At 34.6% G+C, this 21,228-nt stretch overlaps 1 pseudogene; it reads left to right on the forward strand.

Moving 5' to 3' along the window:
• LOC147404577 (protein ORANGE-LIKE, chloroplastic-like) overlaps window positions 1-15,053 on the forward strand; it is a 61,395-nt pseudogene extending 46,342 nt beyond the window's left edge.
• The last annotated feature ends 6,175 nt before the right edge of the window (window positions 15,054-21,228 follow it).

Here is a 21,228-nt window from a genome sequence, read left to right on the forward strand (position 1 = left end):
GTTTCACATTGGTTATGAAGCAGATGAAGATTTGATGAAATCTCCCATGACTAAGTTGTTCTTGCCCTGTTTCCTTATCTACACTTCTTTGAATTTCATCTATGTTATCTCCGAGTCCGAAACACAACCGACCAATCGAAGAAAGATAAGTTTCAGGAATGAGAGGCGACCGACGATGCCCAGGATATCCTAATATGTAAGTTCAATATCTTTTCTTCAATTTTTAGATTATTTTTTTTTTTGTTGGAACAACCTGATCAAATCTTGGAAATCCAATCAAATTGTAAAATTTGGTTTTTCTTTGGTGCCATATGGTTTTTTAATCGACTATCAATGTAATTTTGTTGGAAATTAGGGATTTGAGGTGTTTCATGCCTATATTAGATTGATAAATTTCCCGCATCTTCGTAATGATTTGATGTTTTAAAGATCATATTAGATTAGATTTATGTGTTTTATGTTTATTAAATTGATTCATTTTTTTCTTCTATACTGTAAAGATGAGGAATTGTTGTTGAAAATGTCCTTGATACACATATATACTTTCTCATTGTTATTAGGAAGTTGAGATATCAACCTCCATTAATTCAGGCTCATCGAGAAACCTCGATATTGCTCAAAAGAGAAGCTCTACCATTCTTAATCTCAAGTGTGTAGATGCTTAGGGCTATTTATCTATTTTGGATTTTTCATTCTTTTTTAGTTTTTTAATTGGTATCTGATAAATAGTAAACACACACTAAATTGATTGATTGCTCTTCTTACGGTTGGTCCATTGTTTCTTTGCTTTGAAAAATTAGACAGGACTAGTGGGGAAAACCCTTCTTGAGTTTCAATATACTAAAGGAGATGTTTTTCTTGCTCACAAGGTATTTGACTTAATACCCCTGTCCTATGCTAACCATAGTTCCAAATATTGGAATGTATCGATCGATACCATTTGTGCCACACCATCAAAGATTACAGACTTCTTCACTCACTCAGTTGGGCTAGTTGGGAAATTGATCCAACCAACTCAATTGGACGTACGGGTAGTCTGATTTTCTCAAAAATTGGGATTTTGTTGTAAGCTCGACCTACTAAAGTTTGTGTGTCTGATTTGAATCGAGATTAACTCTTTACTTCATTTTTTTTATCCATCAAATTGGGGGAAAATGTGTTATGGGGTGACACTCTTAACCCAAAATAGAAATAATTGTATATTTCTCCTTCGATCCATAATACTACTTTAGTGATTATTTACAATTATGGAGAATTGAGCTCAAGAAAGAGTATCAAAGACAAGTAGTCTTTTAAGTTGTAATGATTATTTGATCTTGAATTTGAATTTGTTAAGCTGAATCTAGTCTCTTTGCATTGCAAGCAGAAACTGACAATTGGCTAGAAAAAGCTACTAATAGTCTTATGAGCAAGCAAGTAAGTTGCAGAAAAGCCTCTAGATTTTGTTACTCTTTATTTGACTAGGATAGATAATGCCTCTTGCCTAAGGGGCTGATTGTCTATTTGCAGTGCACATGAGGCATGTTGGATCGGTGGGAAGATCAAGGTATGTTAGAGGTTCTCAATACTTGGTGCATGTATTTTCTGTTTCAATGTGGCGTCCCGCCAAACGCTAACACAAATCCCTATGTCAGATCTCGAGGTACTAGGTGGCACCTTGAAATTTCGGCATATTCTCCTCTATTTATGTTAGCATTCCAAGGTGTTCAACCTGCACTTGATAAACGACATACAATCCTGCATATAATCCTGCATTCCAAGGTGTTCAACCTTCCAAAACTTTGTTGGAGACAGGTACTTTCTCCTAAGTCACAATCCTTACTCGTGACTGTGATAGAGGGCATTATTTCCTAATATGTTCCACCTGACCACACGCGTAACAATTGTCAATGATTTTGTCTTCGTAGATCTCGTGGAGTAGATAGTTGGTAGACTGGAGTTTGTAGGCTCTAAACCTACCTTGTTAATTCCGTTGGTCTTGTTGGCATCATTGGAGCTCCAAGTGCTCTATAACTCGACGATTAGGGAACTCTACAACTTGATAGTGGAGGAGTTCTATATTGTGGATACACTGATCCGGGGAAGATTAGCCTCGAATACATGGCCTCTTGGCCGAATCTGATCTGGGAAGAAAAGAAATCTAAGGTCAACTCATTTGCCCTTTGGAGGTCTGTAACTCTATCTCCTCTCGTTTTATCCTTTACGCTCGATTTATCGTATCTCTATAATGGGTAGTCTCAATCATCAACCTCTTGGCCTTTAGGTAGGGTTATAGTCTTCTAAAGAATTTAGGGGCCTTCTGTAAATCTGTCAGGATAAACTAGGGCGCATATTGTGACAACGTAATGAACATCATATCATGGTCTGTAATCGATAGATTACCCTGCACTAATCTCAAAAACTCCTAGTGCTTAATTTCTCGAGCAGTCTCGGATATAGATCTATCCTCTTAAATTCTACCCACTCAAACGATCCATTTCCCAATACATTCATCTCAAAACGTTACTAATGATTGGTATCCTCGTCCAACTACAATGTAATCGACCGTCACCCACTGATCTCTTGGGTATTACATGTCACTCAACATCTTTTAGGTCTTCAAAACCCACTTATTGACCTCAATCAGATCGAAAAAGTCCCCAAATCTTGATAGACGTAATCGTTAAAAATTTTACAACCACATCCTTAGATTTACCTGTCCTTTGGGCTGGGGAATTCTCTTATTCTTCAAAAGCACGACCTTGTGGTAATAGTCTCTAAGGTGGAATAGTATTTTTCTTTTGAGAAGAAGTCCAGCGCTTCCTCATTTCTTGGATTTAGTGGTGTGTCTTGCAATCGTGGTAAGTCTTGTACCATCTCTCAATTCCGATCGCTAGTCTTATCTGTTCGGGATGGCACGAATACGTTATCAACTTTATTTAAATCTGGTGGCCTTATTGTTCCTTCAATTGGTTTGTCTAGCATCTTTTTGAGGCACTCATCCTTAATCGATTGATATTGACCCGAACATTGTTCTCATTTATATCCCAATTTATCACATTCGTAATATATCACAACTCTTCTTTTCAACTGATTTAGTAGTATATGTTGTTTCTTATAAAATTCTTCTATCCATTGAGTTGGTATGTCTATAATATCACACCTCACTTATGGTTATTTTTCCTATGAATTTGCTAGTTTCGTAATTATTTGTCTCTTATTAAATACTAATTACTTTCCTTCCATTTGGCTTCGAGGTGGTGATGGTTGTATTATTCATATTTCCTCTCTAAACTTGATATGAGACTTAGTCATATGTCTCATTAATGACATTAGCTGTACTATTAGGTCAGTGGTCTGATCAAAACTTGTCTTGTCTCTATTGCGTTTCGACCTCTGCCTCATCTGCTCCTCTCGCTTATGTTCATCCATATTAAGACACTTATTGAAAGCTCCCTCGATCCGCGGGGTGCACGGATCCACTTTTGACCCTTGAGGTTTGGGAGTCGCCACCTAGTTATTACGGTCTAGGAACCGATCAATGACTCTAAATAGATAAAGGACTAATCTAGAACAGAAAAAAAATTGAATTTGGGGATCATGTTACGGGGTTGGAAAGTGTTAGGCACCAACCCCGCCCGGCAAAAGTCGGTCTCTACTAATTTTCCAAATAAGTTACATTGCTAAAAAAAACATAGATAATAATAAAATAAAAAATAAAAAGTTATACCTTTCCGATAGCAAAGACTTTGTTCCCTCAGATCCGACAAAAATTGCTCCTTGTACCGTACTTCTTGCTTCGTTCTGTCTCCAAATTTGATTTCCGATCTCCGAGGCAAGGTATCTCTTCTTTCTTGGATCTGAATTCTTCGAGTTTGTTATGGATTTTGGGGTGTTCTTGAAGGGCTTTTAAGTGTTTTTTAGGTTAAAATCAAAGAAGGGATGTTAGGTAAGAAGTTGGGACTCCAAAACTAGGGTTTATGGGAGGCTATCGGGGCTTTTAGACCTATTTCTCTTATGGTTTATGATTTGATACGAAAATAGGGTGTGAACACCTCTATTTATAAATTTGTTTAGGGGTTGATTTTGATAGAGTTAGTCTTTAATTAGAGTTCTTTTAATTAGAGTTGTGTTTTAGTCAGACTTGTTTTAGGTAGAGTTGTGTTTTAATTAGAATTGTTTTAGGTGGAGTTGTGTTTTAGTTAGAACTTTATTAGACTGAGTTATTATTTAATTAGAACTCTATTATGATTTTGACTTTTGGTCTTATTTGATTGACTTTTAATGTTTTGACTTTAGTCTCACTTGATTGACTTTTAATATCTTGACTTTAGTCTTGCTTAATTGACTTTAATTTTGACTTTAGTCTCACTTGATTGACTTTAATACCTTGACTTTAGTCTTGCTTGATTGGCTTTAAATTTTTGGAGAACCCCCCTGTAGACACCCCATTTTGCATCCGCCTGATTAATCAAGTCGTCAACCCGATCGCAAAGGTTCCCAATGATGGATGTCTATTCCAATGCTTTATTTTGTTACCAGATATGTTTCAGAAATCCGGATGAGGTATCTCAAACTGACAAAACTTAGAAACCACGCTACGCTAGGAAAATGCGACCCCAGAAACATAGAAATCATCATCTTGCAAACCAAAAAGAAGCTTCACGATAAAAATCACTAAAAATGATTAAATTACCAAAATACCCCTAACCTCAAAACAACCCTAGAGCCTACGTTACGCTTAGAAAAACTCTCTCGAACACATAAAATAACAAATCGGAACCAAATAAATCATTTCACCAATTTTAACAGAATTTGACAAAATTACGAAAATGCCCCTCATAAAGTTCACAATAATTTCACATAAAAATTTTCATAAATGACACAAACCAACATTCTCATTGAATTCCTTACGAAAAACCGATTCTAAAACATCCTAGAACATTAAAAACCGACTTGAAACGTGAAAAGTCCTCTTCGGGGGTAAAACGGTAATTTCACAATTTTCATAATTAAAAAATTTGAAATTAATAAATAAAATATTAAATATTTAAAGTGAAACATTAATGAAATTAATTCAAAACTTTGAACCTCAAAAATCGATTAATTGGACTCTCAGGCAAAATTGTTGAGGGTTCGTGGGATATTTCTTTAAGGACCCCTCCATTTGGGGGTCCAAAGAATTAAAGATATTTTAGAGGGGGGTTCTCCAAAAATTAAAAGTAAATCAAGTAAGACTGAAGTCAAGGTATTAAAGTCAATCAAGTGAGACTGAAGTCAAAATTAAAGTCGATTAAGCAAGACTAAAGTCAAGATATTAAAAGTCAATCAATTAAGACTAAAGTCAAAACCCTAATCTAAACTAATCGAGTCAATCTCATAAGACTAAGGTCAAAACCCTAATCTAAACTAATCAAGTCAATCTCATAAGACTAAGGTCAAAACCCTAAATCCAAACCCTAATCTAAAACTAATCAAGTCAATCTCATAAGACTAAAGTCAAAACCCTAAAACCCTAAAGACTAAGTCAAAACCCTAATTGAAACCCTAAAAGAAACCCTAATCAAACCCTAAATGCTTCTAAAAACTTTATAAATAGGAGCCTCCACACCTTATTTTCGTATCAAAGAAAAAACCCTAGGAAAAGTAGGTGAAGAAGCCCCCACAACCCCTCCAAAACCCTAATTTTTGAGCCCCAACTCCTTCCCTAACACCCCTACTCCGATTTTAGCCTAAAAAACACCCAAAAACCTTTCAAAAACACCCCAAAAATCCACCACAAATTCGAAGCATCCAGATCCAAGAAAGAGACACCTTGCCTCGGAGATCAGAAATCAGATCCGGAGACAAAGCGAAACAAGGAGTACGGTACAAGGAACTGTTTTTCAGATCTAAGGGAATAGTACTTTTGCAGATCGAAGGTAAAATTTTTTTTTTATTATTTTTTAAATCTAGGTTTTATCATTAGCGATGTAGTTATATTTGATATAAGTAGAGACCGGCATTGGCCGGGCGGGGTTGGTGCTTAACACCTTCCAACCCCGTAACATGATCTCCGGATTCAGATTTCTATAGTAGACTAGTTCTTTTTTATCCATTGTAGGGTCAGTTTGGTTCCTAGACCACAATAACTAGGTGGCGACTCCCAAACCTCAAGGGTCAAAAGCGGATCCGCGCACCCCGTGGATCTAGGGCGCTTTCACCCCCAAATGGAGGGATCTTTAAAGAAATATCTCACGAACCCTCAACAATTTTGCCTGAGAGCCCGATTGATCGATTTCTTTGGTTCAAATTTTTAAATTAATTTCATTAATGTTTCAATTTAATTATTTAATATTTTATTTATTAATTTTAAAAATTTTAATTATGAAAATTGTGAAATTACCGTTTTACCCCCGGAGAGAACCTTTTATGTTTTAAGTCAGTTTTTAATGTTCTAGGATGTTTTAGAATTGATTTTTCGTAAGGAATTCAATGGAAATATTATTTTGTGTCATTTATGGAATTTTTTGTGTGAAATGGTTGTGAACTTTATGAGGGGCATTTTCGTAATTTTATCAAATTCTGTGAAAATTGGCGAAATGATTTATTTGATTTCGATTTGTTGTTTTATGTGTTTGAGAGAGTTTCCTAAGCGTAACGTAAGCTCTAGGGTTATTTTGAGGTTATGGGTATTTTGGTAATTTGATAATTTTTTAGTGATTTTTATCTTGAAGCTTCTTTTTGGGTCTGCAAGATGACGATTTCTATGTTTCTGGAGTCGTATTTTCCTAGCGTAGCGTGGTTTCTAAGGTTTTGTCAGTTCGAGATACCTCATCCGGATTTTTGAAACACATTTGGTAACAAAATAAAGCAATGGAATAAACATCCATCATTGGGAATCATTGCTATCGGGTTGACGAGTTGATTAATCAGGCGGATGCAAAAATGGGGTGTTTACAGATGTCCCTCTTTGGCAGAGGGTTGAAGCAAACTAGATAGCAAATCTATTTTGGTAGATAGTATGATATCTGAATGCCAAAGCCAGTGACAGTTCATTTTGCAGCCTGATTTAGCAATTCGTCAGGGTGTTCGAATCCTTGAGGGTAAAGCTCTCCCTGAATTAAGAAGTTGTCAGGTCCTTGAGCGCAAACTCTCACTGACGGTGTCAGATCTTTGAATTTTAGAAAATTCTCCTTTACTGATGTAGCAACTGTGCAAGTCTATGGGCTTAAAATCTGAGATAAATTTGAGTAAAATCTAAGCACAAAGTGAATATAAATTAGGCATAAACTGAGCATAATCTGAGCAAAGTGAGCATAATCTGAGCAAAATTTGAATGTTTTCCTCTACCTACCCTAGGTGAACGAGTAATAAGCTAATTTTTTTGAAAGTCCTACTCTACCTGCCCAGGGTGAAAGAGTAATGAACTAATTTTTTTGGGAAGTTCTACTCTACCTACTCGGAGTGAAAGAGTAATGAACTAATTTTTTTGGGAGTCCTACTCTACCTGCCTAGGGTGAAAGAGTAATGAACTAATTTTTTTTTTTTGGAAAGTTCTACTCTACCTACTCTGAGTGAAAGAGTAATGAACTAAGCTTTTTGAGAGTCCTACTCTACCTGCCCAGGGTGAAAGAGTAATGAACTAATTTTTTTGGGAAGTTCTACTCTACCTACTCGGAGTGAAAGAGTAATGAACTAATTTTTTAGGAGTCCTACTCTACCTGTCTAGGGTGAAAGAGTAATGAACTAATTTTTTTTTTTGGAAAGTTCTACTCTACCTACTCGGAGTGAAAGAGTAATGAACTAAGCTTTTTGAGAGTCCTACTCTACCTGCCCAGAGTAAAAGAGTAATGAATTAATTATTTTGGGAAGTTCTACTCTACCTACTCGGAGTGAAAGAGTAATGAACTAATTGTTTTGGGAGTCCTACTCTACCTGCCCAGGGTGAAAGAGTAATGAGCTAATTATTTTGGGAAGTTCTACTCTACCTACTCGGAGTGAAAGAGTAATGAACTAAATTTTTTGTTTTGGAAGTTCTACTCTACTTACTCGGAGTGAAAGAATAATAAACTAATTTTTTTGGGAAGTTCTACTCTACCTGCCCAGGGTGAAAGAGTAATATGAACTAATTTTTTTTTTGGAAGTTCTACTCTACCTACTCGGAGTGAAAGAGTAATGAATTAATTTTTTTCTTTTTTAGGAAGTTCTATTCTACATGCCCAGGGTGCAAGAATAATGAACTAAGCTTTGAGGGAACAAACGGGGGATTAACCTCACATTTGAATTATTTTATTTTATTTTTTTAAATAAAAAGTTGGATTTTATGGAGGTTCGATAAACATTTTAACTCTCTTTGAATCTGAGGAATTTTCAAAATTGCTATCAAGAGGGTAACCTTTAATTCGAAGTTAACCTTATCCTTTGGGGTTGAAATTAATCAGGCTTCAGAACCAAAATGCCCCTAGTTTGATAGGGAACATTGCATTGGGGATAATTGAACATAATTGAGCATTGTGACTCCACTCTTATACGTGTCCCATCCCACATATGAGCTTGGTAGTCCCTACCGTACATCCCAAGATAGTATACCACTCCGGATGATATGACGCAGTATCCCTTCAGGCATTCACAAACTCTTTAACAGCTCACAAAATAGTTACATATATATATATATATATATATATATATATATATATATATATATATATATATATATATATATATATATATATATATATATATATATATATATATATATATATATATTATTTTTATTTGAAAACAAAAGAGAAATTAACAATACAAGGTTGAGAATAGATATCCAGTTTCCTACTGTGCAAGTGTGGCAACCCGGCCTAAAATAAATAACAAAACAGAAACGTAAACAGCGCCTCGCGCTAACAGAAATTTAAATAAACATGCAACCAATAATATTGTCCCTGGATATCTGTTCACTAACCTGCACACAACACAACAACGTAAAATGCAGACATCACCCCTCGGGTGTGACTCTGACATTTTACTGTTTCATACCCTTTTTCCCTTTTTTCGAATTTTATAATTCTCAATCTCTCAAATAAAATATCCACTTTCTAATATTCATTAACTCAATATGAGTTAATTGAATAATAAATCATTTTTCTAACTATGAAGTTCATTTTTATCAAAAATCTTGAAAAAATACAAAATTTATATTAAAACGGGGTCCGAGCGGTGCACAAACCCAATTTATGGAAATAACCCGTTAAAATATCATACCCACGTATAATTTGTTAAAAATACAATTAAACATATCAAACATGCAATTTCTGGCGTGAATTCTTGAAATAACAAAAGAATTCTATATTTTGGAAATACATCCAAAAAATTTTCGATAAAATTCTAAATGCAATTTTCATAATCTATGATTACTAATAGAAATTGAGAGTTCCTTACAATCTCCAGGCGAAAGGATCGAAGCACGTGTGCAGAAATAGAGGCGATCGACATGGGAATCGAGACGGACCAAACTTTGAAGTGGCTGATTTTTAAATTTGGCCTGGTGGTTTTGAAGATCTCGACGCCGTCGTCCTTTCTCCCTTATGCAATAGATGACAGTTTGACCCCGAAACGGATGAAATCTGAGGTCGAAGTTTCAAAATTCTCATATATAAATACGGCTGAATTTTGACAATATCGGGTGAAATAGAAAGTGAAACGAAAAAAAGTTAGATGGATTTTATAGATGTCGAGGCTGTGAACGTTTCTCCTTTCTACGTCGAAAAACAGTTTGACCCCGAAACGGACGAAATCTGAGGTCTAAATTTCAAAAAATTTGTATAGAAATACAGCTGATTTTTGACAACATTGGATGAAAAAGAAAGTAAAATGGAAAGAGGTTGGGTGGGTTTTGTAGAGAACGCAGCTGTGGACATTTCTCCCTTCTGCGTCGGTCATCAACAACGAACCGTTTGTGAGAAATCTGAGGTGGAAGATCAGAAGAAAAATAAAATTTTCATTTTTTTTATAAGTCTCGGCTATTTGGACGGGTTGGGGAAGATGAAAGAAAAAAAAATTTATATCAATTTGGGACGAAATCGGTATTTCGCCTATTATTTCTATCGACGATAACTTGATCATCCGGACGTCAAAAATGACGAATGAATACTCTATTTTATCTAATTTTTTATTCTGGATTTAATGGTATAGTCAATTTCTACAAATTCTATCTCTAACAAAAATTTACATTTTTGGCCTGAGGTGACCCCTAAACTTGACGTCGTTTTCGTTTTTTACGATAATTCGACTTCCTGATCTCCAAAAATGACATATGAATAGTCCATATTTAATAATTTTTTGTTATGAATCTAATGGTATAATCGAATCTTAATAATTCTTACTCTAGAAAAAATTTACTATTTTAGCCTGGTCCGACCGGTAATCGAGAATTTTACAACTTTTATATTCGGACTATCATTTGAGCGTGCTTATAGGCAAAAGTATATTTTCTGATCATTTTAAATCCAATGGTGAGGTCAGATTCCATTAAAAATGATCAGAAACATCCTAAAGTTTTATCCCTAAGTCCCACTTTCAAGATTTTCTTAAAATTACACTATTTAATTTCCTCGAGATACGAATTAAAAATTTAGGGTTTGACATTCAATATGTGACTTACATGTGACTTGATCTCACAACAAATATACGAGGAATACAAGCACCAATGTGTTGAACTCACTGAGCTTCAAAGGGATGTTCCAACTAATCCAAAGGGAAGGATCTTCGAGGCATCTGATGGCCCTTGTCAATACTGATGGACCTGTGGCAAAGGCTTGGCAAAGAGTACCATTGATCCACTACATATGCTATTGTCAATTATCAATTTTATAGATTGGCTGCAGTTAATATTGGGGAAAGAGATTATAAGTACTTTTATGTATTTTAATGCTACTTTCCTTGTCACTCTCCTTCAGATTTCATCACCAAAGAGCACCACTTGTAATACTTGTATGTGGAACTGCTGTGCTGGGAAGTCCACTATTGCGACCTAACTTGCATAGTGACTAAACTTGCCAAGCGTTTTACAGGTGAATCTATTTTATATCTTATACAAGTATTCTCAATAATATTCTTTTTAGCTAACTCTTTTGAGTTATGTTGATTCCTTTGACATGTATTATGTGTGTAATGTATACACATATATAGTCTATGAATTGCTACGCACATCAACAGAGTACGTGGACATCTTTTTTGCTTCTTTTATCCATTCTTTTGTATTTTAGGAAAAAAAAATGTTGCACACATTATATGGTATGTTCATTTGTAGATACGAATGCTTCCTTAATTTCTTCAAGAAGTTGGATACAAATATCCAAACTTTGCAGCTTATCAAGGAAGCTATGCTTAGGATATAATTTTTGTCACCATTCAATTAAGTTTTAAGTTACATTTGTATACATGGCTATATTTCATCATTATACCCATCCATGTGCTTTTTGACTTGAAAATGAGTATTTCATATAATATTCAGTAATGTAAGAAGAGTTTTTCTGGTTGTGATTAAGATGTTTAGTATTTAAGCGTATCGATTGATGTTACCATATATATTAATGAAGAACATTGGAATTTCCCGATTGAGACGTCTCATACCTCTAAGGTATAGAGTTGAGTATTTTCATCTCATACCAGAAAAGTAATGTAGTTAATTCAAATGGGCGGCTATCGGATTTCCACCTCCCAAATTTGACATTAAAATTCAACAGTGAAAAATAACTTTTTGTGGATTTTTTTTCAAAGTTTGTAGAATTTTGTCCTCTACAATCTTGTTTCGGATGCCACAAGGTGAGCCCAAAGACCCTTAGTAAGGGTGGAATCCTTACTTAACGTAGTAAGGCTAATTGGACTCTTTTTATATCATATAGAAAAAGGAATGGCTATTTGCCAGAGTTTTATGATTCGATTGGTTTAAGTTTACATTTGGCACCATTAACTAACATGGATGCTATCTTTCTCTTAATGAGTCTATCTAGGTGAGGAGATTACAGGTTTAACAACGCATAAATAGTGCCAAGTTTATTGATGAGAGTAGTGAAGAAGAGGCAAATGAGATGCTTGACATCCTGTCATCTATTCCCTTTCTTCCTCATGTGGTGATTCTCGAAAAACATATCTTTTGTGGTTCTTGATTGCCTTAACATCATGTCCTGTAAGGCTTACTTGGTTCTATTTTTGTCTTGTAAAATTGAACCTTTGTTTTTATCAGTACATGTTAGTTACATAACACAAGGGAACATGGTTTACAGGATAGACACTTGACGAGTCAAAAAATCAAGGTGATCGAGAATGGCAAACTTGGCCTTGACTTTGTTTGACTCTGATATATCTATCATTTGACCCTGATCCAACTAATCTTTTAACCTCTCTCTCTCTTTCGGTAGGCGAGATTAGATACTAATCTCATAATACATTTAATTTAGAATGTGCCTCTCTTTAGAAACTGATACTAAGTTCCATCCTCCAATAATACCTCTTTGGGAGGTCTATGCATTTAATTATGTCTATAAATGAAATAAAGAGCAACAGGAAGGAAGTTGGGATCCTTCACTCAATGGTTCCCACCTAGAAGATCTCATAGGTCAAGATACCAACTCATTCAGGGATCATAACCATTTGTCAATTTTATTCTTTTGGTAAAAAAAAAAGTGGTTTTGTGGTTGTCTTTGAATACACAATATATGAGCTCAACAACCTTTTTGAACATTTTTGGAAAAAAAATATCCCAAACGCATCTCATAAACTTGGCAGAGACACTTTATTTAAAAATTTCACAGCACTTACAGGCTTCTTCATAAATAGCAATGTGCTATACTTGTATAATCTTATTGAAGAGGATTCAAGAAATGGTATCCCCTTCTGCGTGTCTGTGCGCATTCGCAACAAAGGGAATATCTCTATGAAATAAATAATATTAAAGAATATAATCTACTTGTGCAGGTATACTTTTTTTTTTTAGATTTAATGATGACAAGAAGTAAAACTTTGTCAATTTTAATGGCAACTGGAGCTGAAATTGGATTTAGGGGGAACTTCATATGAAGATTTCATACGCAGCATGCATTTGCCTCTGCAATTAAGGTATTTACTGTTGTTCAATTTCTTCCTATCAAGATATAGTGTCAAAACTAAGAACTTCGTTTCATATAGCATTTTAGGTATTTACTATTGTTCAATTTCTTCCTGGTTCATATTAGTTACCTGAATTACTGTTTGAACCATGATTCAGTCAAGTCGATCCTATCGAGGCATTCTTTTAAGGTGGGGCAGTGGGTGTTATTTCGGCATTGATGTTACTTGAAGTCAACAATGTTGAGCAACAAGAGAAGAAAAAGTGCAAGTACTGCCTTGGAACTAGTATGTACCAATTTTTTTAAGGACATTTACAAACAGTTGTCGTGAAACCTTATTATACTAATGTACATATGGTTGTATACCCTTGTTAATTGCAGGATACTTAGCTTGTGCTCGATGTTATACTAGTGGTGTGTGTTTGAGCATTGAACCTATTTTAGTAGCCAGTGGGCCTGATCGTCCTTTGCGCCCAACCACTACTCGAAGGTGTCCAAATTGTTCTAGAGCCGGAAAGGTATATAATTTGACTAAAAAAATAGCTTAAACTTGTGTGATCTTTGGGTGCAATTGGGCTAATATGACTATTTTCATAATATAAATATATATAAGTAATACTTGCACGGGAAATGTTCAGCACCCTAAGTTTTACCACACACTTTAACAAACGTTTTTTGTCCTACATGGGTTATAAGTTTTGGAATGGGCTGATTTTTGGTGAGGATGATCTCTATGATTAGATGATCATCCTCCCCAAAAATCAGCCCATTCCGAAATGTTTAGCCCCATGTTTACACGTTGAAAAATCGTGGACCGTCCATTTTTTGTAAACCATTTTTGATGGGGTTAGAAGTTTTTGAATGAGCTGATTTTTGGTGAGGATGATCTCCTCACCATAGAGATCATCCTCACAAAAAATCAGCCCATTCCAAAATTTCTAACCCAGGTAAGACAAAACACGTTTGTTAACGTGTGTGGTAAAGCTTAGGGTACTGAACGGGACCCGTACTTGCACATATGGTTGTTGGAAGATACATTCCTCTCAGTGAAAGCCTGAAGTTGAAGTCACGGTTCCTACTCATCCCATGTTTCTACTTCACGGCCAAATATGGAGACCAAGCCTGGATGATCTTGTTAACATCCTTCTTAGGATTAACTAACGCTTATCTCACTGGTTGCGTTTTTATTGCAGTACCTAAAGGTTACAAGGTCAGTTAATTATATTTTCCAGATTTTGGGTTTATTGTATATTACTTGATAATCAACAGCGCCATCCACTACGCTTTATCCCATTTGTACAAGTAGATAATACAAATAAAGTCACTTGTACTTGGGGAAAAATACCGACCTACAATGATGCTCAGCTTTAGTGTGCTCTAAGCATTCATCCAAACTTTCATGATTGTTTGATTTTAAATTGTAGACTTGAATTTGGCTTAGTAGTTAGATTTGCATAATTATTTGATTTTACTTTCTAACAAAAGATAATTTACAGTCAGGTGGTTTAGAAAAAAATTAGATTTATGAAAGTTGAAGACGAGGGGCATTTGGGTATTTTCATGTTAGTAGTTAGGGTCTAGGTCATCAATTTCAAAACATAGGGGTATCTCCAATATTCAGCAACATGTGAGGGGGGGGGGGCAGGTGTAAAATCAAATTTTTTTTTCAAAAGTTCTTGTAGTGACGGCCGTGACCGTAACTAAAGATCAAATAATTTTTTTTACAAAAAATTCCCTATAGCGACGGTCGCTGACTGTAGCTAAAAGGCCAAATATATTTTTTATATGATACCCTATTGTGACTGTCGCTAAAAGTCCTACATATAATGACAGTTTTATGAATAGTTGGCCATTGTTAATACATATAGCGATGAAGGTTTCAGCAACGACCACCGACAACCGGAGTGGATGTCGTTACATGTATTTGCGATGGGTTTTTCCCCTATAGCGACGGTTGGAGACCATCACTTTATCCCTTGTTTACTGTAGTGCTAGAACATTTTTTTTGTGGGTAAAAAAAATCTGTTAACATTTATTTTCATCCATTCAATTCTTGGAGGAGTTCGTTCTTTTGCAATGATGTGATCTTTAATCGAATAGAATTTTGCATCTTTTAGTCCATATCCTTCATGTTATAGTTGCACATGGTTTGAATAATATCCATTGTCCATAAGGATTTCCTTCAGTGGATCTAGTTAATGTCTCACACACCATAATATATCTCTATTCGAACATAGATCTATTCTTATATTCAAACATGTTCCAAGCCATGTTGTTATAATTGGATAATAAATTTAGGTGTTGTTAATAGATTCTTTTATCAACCCATCCATACTATGGAGTATGGATATTAGTCATATTCCACTCCGAGTTGTCTTGCCCATTTAGCTTTAATTACTAACCCATTGATCGGGCACTTTCATAGAAAGTTTTTAGATTCTAGGGATATAGTGCGCAAGCTCCATACCTTTTTCCATTGGTATATGTAGATTTGACCTAATAAATTCTATTACTAGATAATGGCCAAACTAGCTTGCCATGAGTGATGATGGGGTTGAGGCAAATGTACATATTTGAGGAAGCAATGCCACGGGGGAACTCCAATTTTCTCAAGTCACCGTATTTTATTGATTAGCGTAAGAGAAAAGATCGCCTTTATTCCATCTTGGAAAATCCAATTATCTTCCCGCACTCTAATTTATTGATTGCATGTCAAATCATATAATAATATTGGAACCCTTTATAATACTTTCCAACACCACAATCATCATTTCTAGCTAATGCACGAGTTGGGCTGAGACAATGGAGATATTTTTCTCCAAGAGTTTGGGTGAGTTGGGTTTTAATTAGACGTTATGCCATTTTTCATAAGTAAAAGTGGGTATTTGAAATTTCGATAAAAAGTTCATGGGCAAAAAGATCACTTATGACTTAAGGGCCATTTTGAGATAGCTATGAGAAACCTTAGAAGTATATCATAGGGTGTCTATCCTTCATGTAGCAATATAAGTTATCTTCATTTTTTTTCAAAGCAAATCCAACTTCTAAATTGGTTCTATTTAAAATCAATGGCATTGCGATTATTACATGTGATCGCACGTGAAAATTACAATCCCCCCTTTCAATGAAGAAAGTTATGCAATTGTAAAAATTGGGCCTCGGTAGGAAGTTTTGAAGGGGATGTACACACAACGATGACAACTTCATTGAGGGGGTTTCTCTACGGAATCATGGGCCACTAAGGGCATTATTATTAAATGTTTGGGGTACTTTATGATTTTTGGGGGGATATATATTTAAGAATTTCGTGTTAACTTGACACATCATTTTCCCATATGAGGACTTATTAAAGGATTCATTTGCTTTAAGCACAAATTGAAGTCATCATACATATCCAATGAAATGTGGATACAAAATATACTTTCGGGAAAAAAAAAATTCTATGAGATTTCCCCTTTAATTGAACACACTCACAAACATGCATACATACATAAAAGTTCATGTTCAACAACTAATGTTAAGGAACCAACACGAAATCAATACCTTTGTCCTGTATGAGTTAGTAGTTTCAGAATGAGCTGATTTTTTGTGAGGATGATTTTAATAGCAAGGAGATCACCCTCACAAAAAATCAACCCGATCTGAAATTTCTAACCCCATCAAAAGTGGTTTAGAATTGTGGACTGTTGATTTTTTTACCTTTAATTTGTAAATCACTTTTGATGAGGTTAGAAGTTTCGGATTAGATTGATTTTTCAGCCCAATCCAAAACTTTTAAGCCATATGAGACAAATTTTGACTCCCTAACAATGGCTATCAAACACTACCCCATATATATTTTCTTTTGTGTCAAAATGGGGAAATCAAGTGGCTCACGCACTAGTGGGTAGGGCCACTAAATTACTGTTGAAATCTCTTTACCCTCTATTATTTCTCATAATAATGCACCTAATACAAAAGAAAAAAATTGAACACCAATTGTATTACTCTTCTCTCACATAATCTATAACAAAAAATTTCTAAGTACAACACTTAATTATCTTGTATCCTTAAATACAAAATGATCCCACAACCTAAGCAATTAATACAATTTAATTAATGATTTTCATTCTTTGGTCCCTCATTTGGTGCTTCGTCTCTTTGCCTGGCCAGAGCATATGCTCTTTAGCATCCACAATACATTGTAGATTAGTGGTATTGGCGTAAAAACTTAGGTGGTGTCTATTTCTGCTTCAAAACACAGATTTCAGTGTGTTTGCACTGAAAATTTGTATTTCAGTCTGAAATCACCGTTTGGTAAACATAATCAACGTTAAAAAATTACATTTGGAATTTTTTTTTTTTTTTTTTGCTTTTGTGGGAGAAGCAAACACCGAAAAACCAGTTCAGGCGAAAGGGCGTTAATACCTCCCGATCTTCTCTTCTCTGTTGACGGAACCCTCTCTCTTTCTTGCACAGCTCTCTTTCACGCAACTCTCTCTTTCTCTCTCACACGGCTCTCTCTTACACAACACACACACACACACACACACACACCTCTCTCTCTCTCTCTCTCTCTCTCTTTTTCTCTTCGTTGTCGACAGAACTCGAACATGCACGCATAACTCTCTTCTGCTCGAACTCACAGAGAAGGAGGACAAGAAGTATGAAATATGAATCGAGTCAAAGTCGCAACCAGCCAATACGCACCACAAATTCAAAGCTTGGAAAACGAGTTTGATGTTTTCTTACTCTATAAGAAAAGCTACAAAATGTGTTCAAAGTTGGACACGTCATGTCTAAACGCACAAGTATATTGTTTCTATAAAAAAGTAACAATCTTTTGATAATCTCTTTCTAGGAATGTCTGCCATATATTTAATTAGCTCATTAGCCTCATGATATTTGAAATATCTCTACGATTTTGAAGAAAACTCGATAAAAAAATAAAATGATTAAATTTACGGTTAAAAATTATTAAATCTAACAAGTAAAAGTCTTTAATCGAACTACAGATTAGAAGTGTCAATATGTCAATTTTGTTGATTTGGTTTGGTTTCACACATGCCTAAAATTGGAACTTAAATAAAACCTTGGTTTTGGATAGGTTAATGAGATCCTTGGAATCATATCTAGCCCGAAGTTACAAGTACTTTATATACAATAGACAATCATTAAGATGGGCATATTTTTTTAATCAAGAAAAAAAGACGAATATATGATAAAATAAATAAACATTTTTGGATGAAAAAAATCCAACTTGTAGTATGTCGAATGAGAATTGATATCAACAATGACTTCTTTAATTAAATCAAATGTCTTATAAAATATCTTAGAAAATTATAGTATGGTGTAAAAAAAAAGAGATAAAAATAAAAAATAAAAAATTCATCTATATATATATATATATTTTTATATTTAATTAAAATATATTTATTTTAAAATATTTCTTAGGCTTTTGTTTTCTGAACGATAAACCTGTTTTTAATGAAATTGGTTACTTTGTACTGACTCGATTGTACCAAATTTATCGTATCATCAACCAAAGATTTTACTCACTAAGCTAACTAGCAGTGGCATTGTTGGTAAGTGGGAGGAGGGCAACACGAGGACTTCCGATCATTAGACATGTTTTTGTTAAATTAAACTAATACCTTTGTTCTAAATAAAATAAAATTTTCAATTAATTGAAGGAGGCTCGATTCGAAATGATGGTAGATAAAAAATTGACCAATCAGTTTTAGGTGAATGGAGTAATCAATTAATTGCATATATCCACTAAATATCATTTTATATGGTAAATTTGTCCAAAGAGTATTTGATATAAGACATGAAACTTTTGTATTAATGATACAACAAATTAATGACTCTTATAAGGATATTCTGGTCATTTTTGATGCATTCTGGGTTCATTATCAACATTAAGGGAATTCTGGTCATTTTACCTTAATACAGTAGAATCTAGAAGTTGTATCAAACAATAATTACCAGATTTTGGTAAACATCACATCACTTTTACAAAGCTCTATCAAACAAGTTTTTCAGTATTTCAACTTCTGAAAGCAGATTCTAACGATAGTTTCTTACAACAAAATCTGACAATAGATTTTCACAATTGTATCAAACGGGGCCTTAAACATTATGTTAAATTAGGAATGGTGTCTATGTGTGAAAGCGCCCTCGATCCGCGGGGTGCGCGGATCCGCTTTTGACTCTTGAGGTTTGGGAGTCGCCACCTAGTTATTGTGGTCTAGGAACCAAACTGACTCTAACATGGAAAAAAAGAACTAATCTACCACAAAAAATCTGAATTCGGGGATCATGTTACGAGGTTGGAAGGTGTTAGGCACCAACCCCGCCCGGCCAAAGCCGGTCTCTACTAACTTCCCAAATATATCACATTGCTAAAAACCTAGATAAAAATAAAAAAATTACATACCTTTCCGATAGCAAGGATTTTGTTCCCTCAGATCTGACAAAAAGAGCTCCTTGTACTGTACTCCCTTGCTTCGTTCTGTCTCCGGATTTGACTTCAGATCTCCTAGATCAAGGTATCTCCTTGTTTTTGGATCTGAACTCTTCAAGTTTGTTGCGGATTTGGGGGTGTTTTTGGAGGGATTTTAGGTATTTTCTAGACTAAAATTGAAGGAGGGATGTTAGGTAAGGAGTTGGGGCTCCAAAACTAGGGTTTATGGGGGGTTAGGGGAGCTTCTAGACCTACTTCTCTTAGGGTTTATGATTTGATACGAAAATAGGGTGTGAGCACCTCTATTTATAGAATTTTTTTAAGGTTGATTTGGATAGAGTTAGTGTTTAATTAGAGATCTTTTAATTAGAGTTGTGTTTTAGTTAAAATTGTTTTAGGTAGAATTGTGTTTTAATTAGAATTGTTTTAGGTAGAATTGTTTTTAAGTTAGAACTCTATTAGATAGAGTTATTATTTAATTAGAATTCTATTATGACTTTTGGTCTTATTTGATTGACTTTTAATGTTTTGACTTTAGTCTTAATTGATTGACTTTTAATATTTTGACTTCAGTCTTGCTTAATTGACTTTAATTTTGACTTTAGTCTCACTTGATTGACTTTAATACTTTGACTACAGTCTTGCTTGATTGACTTTAAATTTTGGAGAACCCTCTTCCATTATTTCTTTAATTCTTTGGACCCCCAAATGGAGGGGTCCTTAAAGAAATATCCCACGAACCCTCAACAATTTTACCCGAAAGTCCGATTGATCGATTTTTTAGGTTCAAAATTTTAAATTAATTTCATCAATGTTTCACTTTAATTATTTAATATTTTATTTATTAATTTCGAATTTTTTAATTATGAAAATTATGAAATTACCGTTTTGCCCCCGGAGAGGACTTTTCACGTTTCAAGTCGGTTTTTAATGTTCTAGGATGTTTTAGAATCGGTTTTTCGTAAGGAATTCAATGAGAATGTTGGTTTGTGTTATTTATGAAAATTTTTATGTGAAATGATTGTGAACTTTATGAGGGGCATTTTCATAATTTGGTCAAATTCTGTTAAAATTGGTGAAATGATTTGTTTGATTCCGATTTGTTATTTTATGTGTTCGAGAGAGTTTTCTTAAACGTAACGTAGGCTCTAGGGTTATTTTGAGGTTAGGGGTATTTTGGTAATTTGGTAATTTTTTAGTGATTTTTATCGTGAAGTTTTTTTTTGGTCTGCAAGATGATGATTTCTATGTTTCTGGGGTCGTATTTTCCTAGCGTAGCGTGGTTTCTAAGGTTTTGTCAATTCGAGATACCTCATCCGGATTTCTGAAACACATCTGGTAACAAAATAAAGTAATGGAATACACATCCATCATTGGGAATCATTGCAATCGGATTGACGAGTTGATTAATCAGGCGAGTGCAAAAATGGGGTGTCTACAATGTGACATGCTTTAATTGGAGTTTAAGTTTCCTCGGACTCCTAACTAAGTTGTACACGTAACCCAATGTTTTTATTCTCCAACCAAAGCGTGCCACGTAAACATTGTTCCTATCTATAAGAATGGGACACCATATTAAATTACTAAAAGTACATTTATTCATTGGATCTATGTTTACTTATTAGATTTTCAAAGGACTGTTTAAACATATCCCTCTACTTTATGGATAATATTTGAGAGATTAATGTTAGAGTGACTTCAGTGGGGGACAAACGAGGG

This window comes from Akebia trifoliata, chromosome 4 (assembly GCF_017979445.1).
Source record: "Akebia trifoliata isolate Shusen 1 chromosome 4, ASM1797944v1, whole genome shotgun sequence".
In the NCBI taxonomy this organism is placed as follows: Eukaryota; Viridiplantae; Streptophyta; class Magnoliopsida; order Ranunculales; family Lardizabalaceae; genus Akebia; species Akebia trifoliata.